At 37.0% G+C, this 9,704-nt stretch overlaps 1 pseudogene; it reads right to left on the bottom strand.

The window, feature by feature from the left end:
• Window positions 1-3,581: 3,581 nt before the first annotated feature.
• LOC124251988 (olfactory receptor 52K1-like) lies at window positions 3,582-4,525 on the bottom strand (annotated as a pseudogene).
• Window positions 4,526-9,704: the final 5,179 nt, after the last annotated feature.

Here is a 9,704-nt window from a genome sequence, read left to right as displayed (position 1 = left end):
CATGTGCCTAGGTAGATTTCAGTATGCTATGGACCATTAACTGTGTGCCATATTTCTCCCTCTTTCGGAATGTAACTGTTCTTGCAGTTTTCTTATTGCTGTATTAACATTGTAGGTTATCAGTGTGGGAGGCAGATAACTTATATCTTTAGTTAACAGGTTTTCAGAGAAAGGGGAACCACACTCAAACTATATCAAAGAAACCACACCCATGAAGCCTCACCTTCATCTGGACATGATTTAGATTAGGAAATTCTGTACTAATGCCATAATTGGATGAGATTTGGAAGTTTGGAGGAGATGTGAGTGTATGTTGCATATGAGAGGGATGTGAATTGTTGTAGCAAGAGAGAGAACTATGTCAGACTGGATTTGTCAAAAATGACTATAATAGTATCTTCCAAACCCCATGTTCTTCTGCAAAGTAATCATCAGGAATTGAGTCTACTTCTCAACTTCTCGAATTTGGTAAAACCCTTTGATTGCTTTGAGCAATAGAATACTACAGAAATGATGCTGTGTAAGTCTTGGGTATAGACCATATCTAGCCTAACAGCTTCTGCTTTTTACCTCTGGAAGACCTGAAAGGGAGGAGTGCTGAGGCACCAGGCTTGTCAGTGAAGAAGCCATATTGGATGTTCATCCTTACTGAACCGTCAGAAGATTCCAGCCCCATCCCATTTTTGTCACAAAACCATGTGACAGACTTGAAGATAGAATGTTAAGTTGAATCCACAAAACCCAAAACTTTAAATTTTGTAATCATTTATAATGTAGCAAAAGATAACCTTAATAATTGAGGAGGAGAATTATACTTGAGGGAACACATTGGTTCACTGAAGGTGAAAAAACATGCCTTAAATGGAGTTGAAGAGATTTCATTATGAAAGGATCCTCAAGGAGAAGAATGTCGGTCAGGCAAACAAAATGTTTATTTTTCTCCCTCCCTCTGTCCCTCTCCTACCTTCTCCTTTCCTCTCCCTCCCTTCCTTCCTCTTTCTTTCTCCATCTCTCCCTCTCTTCCTTCCTCATCTCTCCCTCTCTCTGTCTCTTTTGCTCCCTCCTTTCTTTTATTTTTAGTGGATGGACTGAAAGCGTAAGTCCTTGCATTCTTTTATTATCTTGTTGCTTCATCAGAAATGCTATCTGAAATGCGACTTAACCTATTCAACAAATATTTATTAAACTTGTATTATATACCATGGAAATTCAAGATACTATAAAAACAAGGATAGACAAAATGTTAATTTTACTATAGAAAAATATCATGTAAAGAGACAATTATCATATTGTGTGATATATGTTATGACTGAGAAAAGATTAGGTGACACCAGAGACCATTGAAAATGAACCCAATGTAGAGTAGAGAAAAAGAAGAAGGGGGAGGTCAAGGAAGACCTACAGAGGAAGTACTGCATAAGATGCCCTAAAAGTTGATAAAAGGCATGTGGTAGTAGCATTCTGAGAGGAGCCATCAATTTATTTGAGCAAATTTATGTCTCTGAAAACTGATGCAGGCAAACTGTGAAGAGATTAAGAGTGGTTTTGCATATTTATTGCTGTAACTGATATTATATCAGACATATGTGTGTATATATTTTCTCATGAATGCATGCACATCTCAAGTGAGGTGTATGAATGTATATAAATATGACAGCATATTGGAGACAGACTGAGAGAGAGATGTTTATAGATAAATAAGATGATTTGAGGTATGCATATGAAAGAAAAAGTGCTTACCTTTGTGTATGTTTGTGTGAAATAAATATCAGTGTGAAATTTGTTCCATGTAGACCTGGATATTTAAACTATGAACATTAGGGATGAGAGAATGGTATGATTTACATCTCCAGGTCAGTTGGTTTATGAGTTGGTGTTTAATAAGATTTTTTAAAGATTAGGATATGAGTATAGAGCCTGTTTATGTACAGCGCAAAATCCAATTTCTGCACATGGATCTTGATCTTAGAGAAATGTCAGTGTAAGAGCAATGACAAGGAATGTAGACTAATATCTGAGGTACAGAAAAGATCACAGACAAATGAATGTCAAAGAAGCCTAAAGTATCCGGCAGTACATAAAGGTTTCATTGATATTGTTTGAGGACAGGTATTAAGGAAAACAAATTGCAGGAAATGTCTTGAGGTAGGCAGTATTTTGACTAAGAAAGATCGAGGGAAAATGCCTCCCAAATATCACAAAGAATGAGCTAAAGTAGCAAGAAATGTGCAATTTCTTTACAAGCAAAGCATTCAGGTTTGCCTGGATTGATGCCTGTACTATGATTTAGTGAGAATAAAGCACCTGCCACTGTAGACTGGAGCCAAGTAATGCAATAACTAGAATGCCATGCTATGGAGCTAAGACTTTATCCTGAGGAACAGGCTGTTGAATATTTTAAGTGAGCAAAATGAGATATTTGTTTGGGAAAGAGAATTCCAGTTGTAGTGTTAATGACAACTTTGACTATGAGAGAGATTCAATATGGAAAGGTTAGTTGGAAGAATTTTGCAATACAGAGATTGAAAATGATAAAATCTGAGGTAGAAAATGGAGGAAATGTACACAAAAATGTCAGTGATTGGTTGGATGAAGAGATGGAAATAAAAATAATTCAATAATTCCAAGGTTTTAAATTTAACTCAAGTCATACACCAAAATGAGGACTATAGAGGGACAATCTAGTTGGCAGGGAGATTGAGCTTAGTTTAGAAACCTGTAATTTTATGATGTATATGAAAAGTGGTTCATGAGGCTGTTACAATATGTTTTCTGGAACACAGACATAATTCATGGTTTGAGATACAAATTTAGGTATCTTGAATTTGTGAAAACGTATGAGGTCAGGTAAGTGGAAGGGAAAGCCTGAAGCTAGAAAAATAATAGCTTCTTTAGGTCATTATTATTTGATTTGTAAAATGCTTACTTTTCAAATACAATCTTTTGTGCATTGGTTCCATATTCTGACACTAATTGTAATTCTCTAAAGGTGACTCTTCTCTATTAAAACCCTTCAAACTGAAAAGGAGCTCATTACTCATTGATATCATCATGGATATTTATACATGTTTGTTTCCATTAGGATTATTTTCCATGAAATATAGCTCTGTATTACTGACTTATCTGAAACATAACTGTGGAAATATTTCTGTGTTGGTGAAATATCTAAGAAAAAAATGTGGAAGAAAAATCACTAAATCAACAAATATCTTTGGACAATTATTTTTGCCCACAGGTCTTGAGAATATATTCCTAAATTCATTTTTACTTTATTTGAAAAATTGTACTTTCAATTTATATTATGTGATATGATTAGATAAACAATAAAATTAATAACAAAATGTTCTCTCATTTTATTACTTGCATAAGCTTTTGGGGAGGATTCTGGTCATGAGGGTTTCATGACACTACATCCCAATGGAAACAACATGCCCCAGTTACCTTAGGACTGAATCCTTCTCTTGACTTGGTTATTCCTTTCCATAAGTAGCCCGAATCTGGCAGGAATTATCTCTACCTCCAACCTAACATCGTTTCCAGCTCCATATTCCCAAGTCTCCTGTCCAACTCAGCTTTCAACCTCAGTTTCCATGACAGTGGAGGGTTCGTAGCACCCACTCGTGCATTTGCTTGGTCGGGCCCCATAAATCAAGGGATTGACCATGGGAGGCAGCAGGAAGTAGAGATTGTCAATAATGATCTGTAGATAGGGAGCCATATGGTAGCCTAAAATCTGGGCCAGCACAGAGAAGACAACAGGAGAATAAAAGAGAGCAATGACACAAAGATGAGAGCCACACGTGCTGAGAGCTTCACCCCATGCCTCCCAAGAGGGTATCTGAAAGACAGCATGGAGGATCAGGCCATATGACAGAATGATAAAAAACAGATCAAATCCAACAGATGCTACAATAACCATGAGGCCATAGACAATGTGGTCAGAGATGTCTCCACAGGCTATCTGCACCACAGCCATGTAGGCACAGTAGGAGTAAGCAATGATGTGGGTTTGGAAGCTTTCCAGTCTTTTTGCCAGGATGGGTACTGGGCTCAGTACCGCCACTGCTCTTGCCAGGACAGCCAATGCCATCTTCACAAGCATGTTCTTAGCAAGGATGGTTGTATATCTCAGAGGATACCAGATAGCCACAAATCTGTCAAAAGCCATGGCGAGGAGGATCCCAGATTCCATGACATAAAAGGAAGGAATGAAAAACATCTGTGTGAGGCAGGCATTGAAGCTGATTTCTTTGGCCTTCATTCAGAAGATATCCAGCATGCGGGGCACAGTGACACTGACCAGGGACAGGTCAACAACTGAAAGCATAGCCAGAAGGAGAAACATGGGCTCATGAAGACTCTTTTCCACCTGTATGATGCATAAGATGGTGGTATTGCCAAGGACTGTAATGACAAATACCAAGAAAAAAGGAATAGAGAACCAGCCATGGGAAGATTCTAGGCCAGGAATTCCAGCTAGTACAAATATCAAGGGCTGAGAAACGGAGTTGTTGCAAGAGGACATCCCTAACCTGTGCTCCCCAAGGTCTGATTCCTACAGAGAAAGAAACAAGACACATTTTGAAATCACTGCATCATTTGCACCGAAAATGATGGGTATTATAGCAGTTTACAGTGATAATCATGATTATACTATGTCAGCTCATGATCAAATGAATGTTTTAGCTACTTGGGGTAAGGCGGGGGGATAATCCCAGCCTTCTTTCTCTGCAAGAAGGAGAAGTAGTCTCAGGGATAGATTCTGAATAAAACATATCAACTCTATAGTTGAGATTCTCCTGTTGCTCTGATCCCATTTGATATTCAATTTGTGCAATCCTGTAGGATTTTTCCCACACAGCAGGACCTGGCAGGAGACTTAATATTTTCAACATTACAAGCAGGAGGTGGGGGTATGGACAAGCTAGATGAGAAAGTTGGATTTCCTCATCCCAGGGTCCACAGTTCTTGAGATTGGTCTTGGTGCTTTGAGATTCTTCTCTGGAGTGTTTGTTGATTTTGACAAAGAACCTAGGAAATCTACTGACCTTATACTTGAAAAGCATGATGGTACTCTAGAGAAATAACATATACTGGATGACAAAATTGGAGCACAAAAATGCCTCAATAGATAATTTATTATTAAAGTTCCAGATTACTCAATAAAGTGTGGTTGGGGAGTGGGTAAAAGTAAAGGCAAATTAATGGTCTTCTGTATATATGAGTATTTATGTGTTTTTATGGAGAGTGTAGTTTCGAGGTTAATTGTAATACATATTTCTATAGAAATGACTATTGTATTTGTTAAATATTTTAACCTACATAACTATTTGAATAGAAATACAGCACAGGGGGTGGCCCCACGGCTGAGTGGTTAAGGTCGTGTGCTCCGCTTCAGCGGTCCAGGGTTTTGCTGGCTCAGATCCTGGGCGTGGACATGGCACCGCTCATCGAGCCATGATGAGGCGGAGTCCCATATACCACAACCAGAGGCACTCACAACTAGAATATACAACTATGTACTGGGGAGCTTTGGGGAAAAGAAGAGGAGGGAAAAAAAAAAAAGAAGATTGGCAACAGATCTTAGCTCAGGTGTCAATCTTAGAAAACGAAAAGAAAAGAAATACAGTACATATTTACAAATTTACAAATTATTTGAGGAAGGCTATTGATTAGAGAGTATACTCAATCAATATAATAAAAGGCAAAACCAAACAAGCATATAATAAAAACAAAAACAAGATATAGGAATAAGGCTTTTTTGTTATTAATATACGATTGAAATTATTTCACTATTAAGGTTTAGACTCCAGATTTTGTTAGAAATATTACCTAAATAATATTTGTAAAAGGTAACTACAGAAAAAAAAGTTTCAATAAAACCTTAAAATAAAAGAATGAAAATGTAACACAAAGCTATTTAAAAAAATAAAAATATACTAATATTAATATTGTGTCCTTTTTTTTGTTTTAGTTGTTGATAAACGTGGATTACTCATCTCTTTTGCTAAATGATTTTCTCTAAATATTTAAGAGCCCAAAACAGAGTGGCACATCTGCTAAAATACTATTTGAGCATTTATACATCATAAATTGAGTTATCCATATCTAAGGATTTCATATATCAACTGCATTTGGTAAAAGGTACACTATAGCTGAATGATTGGCAGGTCTCCTGGAAGGTAACTTGGTATAGTGAAAATTGCAAAGTCTTTGAGATAGCAAATGTCTGGGATATGATCTCAGCCCTGCCACCTATTTTATGTGACCTGTCCAAGTTGTTCAAGGCTTTGAGCCTCATTTCCTCATCTCAAAAGAAAGATGAGGCTTACCTATCAAAGATTGCTGTGAGGATTAAATCCATCATTAAATTCCAACATTGTATAAAACATGCAATGTTTCTGGCATAATTCTTTGAATGCTTTGGTGAACACTTTCTTCTTTTTCTGTGAGGTACAAAGTTTGAGACATGCAAAAAATACTGTTTGTTTTGTTTGGTTTGTTTCCTGCAACTGTGAGGAAAATAACAAACAGTCTTGACACCATAAGAAGGAAAGTTTGATGGCCCTGGAATTTTATCCTCAAGTATTTTTACATTCACTATGTGCTAGAGGGAAGAAAACATTTAGTGTCACCAGAGACAGATACCTGGCTAAATAAAAGTCGCTAAAAAAACTTTAAAAGGTAAATTTTAGTTCAATAAAGGAAAGGATCCTACCACAAACTCAAACAAAAGACAACCCTGTGAAACCAGAAGTTCACTATCAGTGGGAGTTTTCAGGTAGAAATTGAACTACCATCTGTCAGGAATATCATAGATGAAAATTCTCCATGTGGTGGTGGCATTAAGATATTAGAACTTTAAGCAGCATGTAAAGTTTCATGTGAGCTATTAGGAATGACTGCCAGCAATAACTGCATCAACATTGATTATAAATAAAGACATCATCAATCAAGGTATAAAAATTAGAAAGAAAATTTCTAAAGAATGTAACTGGGCATTCTAAGGATGGTAGATGCCAACTGCGACCTTACAAATGTTGTTGATTATCGTATTTAGATGAAAAGATTTCAGAATGTTTTCCCTACAAGAATTTGAATCTCAGGATTTTTTACTCTTTTCCCTCTATCTTTTCCTCCCTTTCCTAGAGTAATACCTGTAGAGGGTTGCGAGTCCAGTCACAGTGGGGGTGAGGCCAGCAAAGCAGCCATCCACTTGAGGTATGGGGAAGATCGGTTGATGTCCAGAATAAGATGGGGTGTCTGAACTGGAGGCAGATTTATGCTGGTTTGCCCTGGCCCTCCTGGGTCCCCAGTGGCCTCTTTGTTAGGCCGAGAGTTTTATTTGGCTTGGATATTCTGGGGAACAAATCCCAGAGCCAATCACTGAGGATACCACATGTGGATAAGAGCAGATGTTATACAATTATATACAAATTGCTCTAGTTTGCTTTAAAATCAATAGTTAAAATCATTTTAATTTCCAGTGGGCTTGGGTCCTCCTTAAGCAAAACTTGAACTGAAAATAGGAGTCATGATTTCCTAGATGCAATTAGAACCCACAAAAAGCTGGAAAAAATGTATGCACTAAGTACAATTTTAATTGACTAAATTAAGACCATTGTTTGGTAATAAGATATAGAAAAAGAAACAGAGAAGTGAGATTAAAGTAGAAAAAAGAGAGAAGCTCTAGAAAAAAACATTGGACAGTGCTAGGTTTAGGAGAGATTGAGTTTCAGAAAGACCCTCAGCAGTAGTCAGAAGCTCAACTTGAGAGTAAAAGCAGGGGAGAAACTGTTGAGAATTATTTTGTCGGAGAAAGTGGTTAAATGTAAACATTTTGAAGATAATGATTGGAGATGTCTGTTCACAATTACCTCCCCAGTGACTGGCAAATGGCAGGTCTTCAAATATTTTTATATGGATAAATGCACACCACACACACACACACACACAAAGGTTCTTCATCAATCATTCACTCTAGACTCTAGGCCTAGGATAATATTGTAAGGGTAAGAAACTTTCATATAACCTGGGAATTTGTCAGTCTTCATTAAGCCATGTCCCACAGCCTAAAGTATATTCATGGTACTCAAATCAATTTCATTCTTTTCTATCATGATTGCTACCAACCTGAATGAAGTTCCTATCATATTGTTCTAGAAAAATTTTATAATCTCCTAAAAGGTCTTCATTTTTTCCAGTCATTGTCTCAACCCATTTTCCTCATTGCAGCCACAATGATCATTATAAAATGCAAACCTGATTGAGTCATCCCTGTGCATAAAACTTTCATTGTCTTCCTCTTGTTTTTACGGTAAAATTGAGAATCCTTAGCACGCCCTACTCACCCCTGCATGCTGCCATCCCACCCTTACTCAGACTCTCTTCACTTCACTCTCTGTACTCTAGCCCACCAAATGGACTTCCTTCAGTTCTTTGAATGTATGAAGCCCCTTCCTATCTTAAGATCCACACATGTTCACACATCTTATTCTCTCTCCCTAGAACATCAGGGAGAATGAAACAAAGAGTGCAAGGGATATATAGAATAAGAGAAAGGTAATTCACAAAGCTTTGCTTTGCCATCCTGGAGCTTGCACGGATCTGGCACAATCAGCTTTGTTTTGTGTTTTTTCACTTTTAGGAGAATAACTGTGATCTCAATGTAGAGGATGCATTGGACCCGTTAATTAAAATCTATTGCCTTGAAAATGCAGGTGGAAACTGTTGAAACTGTTGAAATTGGAAATGATAAGAGCCTGAACAATGATATTTATTACAGTTTAAGGAAGAGGAATGGAGAGAGGCAGCCCAGATATTTGCCTCTATGAAGTTCCTAGATTAAAAAGAAGGAAATGGTGAGAAAAGAAAGAAGGTATAAATACTTTACAGATAGTAAATCACAAAAGGAGAACATCAATTCAATCAAGTTCAGCATGTATTTATTGAGTGCCTCCAGAGCAATTTTCATCCTGTGCAAGGTAAGAAATGAAGGAAGCAATCATATTTTTAAAGGAGGAATTATTTGGATTTCTCCCACTAAAATATTTTATATCCATTTTAATAATTTCATTTTCAATATCACCAGTAGCATAATCTCTAAAAAATGTAAATTATTATTTGTAACAACAGACTTCTTCCTTTAACAAGGACGTGTGATATCTGAAAGTCCAGCATATTTGAATCTAGCTCTGTGTTCCTGCCTAAACTCTGGGTAAGCTCCCAAGTACCTAGCATCAGATATAAAGCTATTTTTGTTTTCAGGATACTCTGTGATGAAGCTTTAAGGAAACCTCATGCTAGTTAATAAAACAATAGCAGGCATAGGTTATTCTTTATGGAGAGAGAATATTCTACAAGCAATACAATGTTTAAATATCTGTGGACTTGATTATTGCAATGTTGAACTTTTCACATTTCTGTTTGACCACTTGTCCTCTGTGTCAATTCGTGTGAATACAATGCACTACTGTTTGTTGTATTCATAGGACAGCCACCTTGTTATAGTGACCCTTCTGTAGAATATTGACAGCAATCATTAAATTTCCAATTGGAGATACTTTCATGTGGAATTTCTGAAGCTCTCATGGGAGTTTTCCCTTTTTTAATCACTCCCTATTTGAAAATAAACTATTACCCCCAGTTACACTGTAGAAGATCAGTAGCAGCAAGGAGCAGAAGGGGATCCCTTTCCAATTCAT

Source organism: Equus quagga, chromosome 14 (genome assembly GCF_021613505.1).
Source record: "Equus quagga isolate Etosha38 chromosome 14, UCLA_HA_Equagga_1.0, whole genome shotgun sequence".
Classification (NCBI taxonomy): Eukaryota; Metazoa; Chordata; class Mammalia; order Perissodactyla; family Equidae; genus Equus; species Equus quagga.
The sequence above is the reverse complement of the archived record's forward strand: the minus strand, read 5'-3'. Positions and strand labels throughout refer to the sequence as shown.